We start from the raw sequence: 544 nt of genomic DNA on the forward strand, positions 1-544 counted from the left end.
ATTGGATTTCATATAAGAAAAATTTAAATGATTTGACAATATGAATCATTAAATTTAAACTTTAAATAGTAATATAAAATTCCTCTAATTCAAATTTCACTTTTAAATTTAAATTTATATTATATTCAAATTTATATTTTAAAAATTTAAGTTTCATATAAATATTTTGAAATATGGTAAACAGAATAAATTGTTTGAATCTAGTCTTCTGGCTTAGTTTGGCTTTGCTTGGTTTCGGAAATTAGTCAGTTTTGAATTTGGATTGAATTTTTGAAATCCGTCGAGTTCGAAAATAAGTTTTGTAATTATTAGTCAGATTCGAATTCAAATTCCTACTATTTTTTTTCTCACCAATAATTCTAATTTTTAATTTATATGTTTTAAAATTATATTAAAATATTTATTACCTCTAATAGTTAAATTATCATTCTGTTTAAAATATTATTATCTTTACCGGTTCCAAATTGTTCTTAATGTTATTGTTCAATAGTTAAAATAAGATTCTTGATAGAATAGGTCAAAGTACTGATCAATTAAATCAATC

This window comes from Ananas comosus, linkage group 4 (assembly GCF_001540865.1).
Source record: "Ananas comosus cultivar F153 linkage group 4, ASM154086v1, whole genome shotgun sequence".
In the NCBI taxonomy this organism is placed as follows: domain Eukaryota; kingdom Viridiplantae; phylum Streptophyta; class Magnoliopsida; order Poales; family Bromeliaceae; genus Ananas; species Ananas comosus.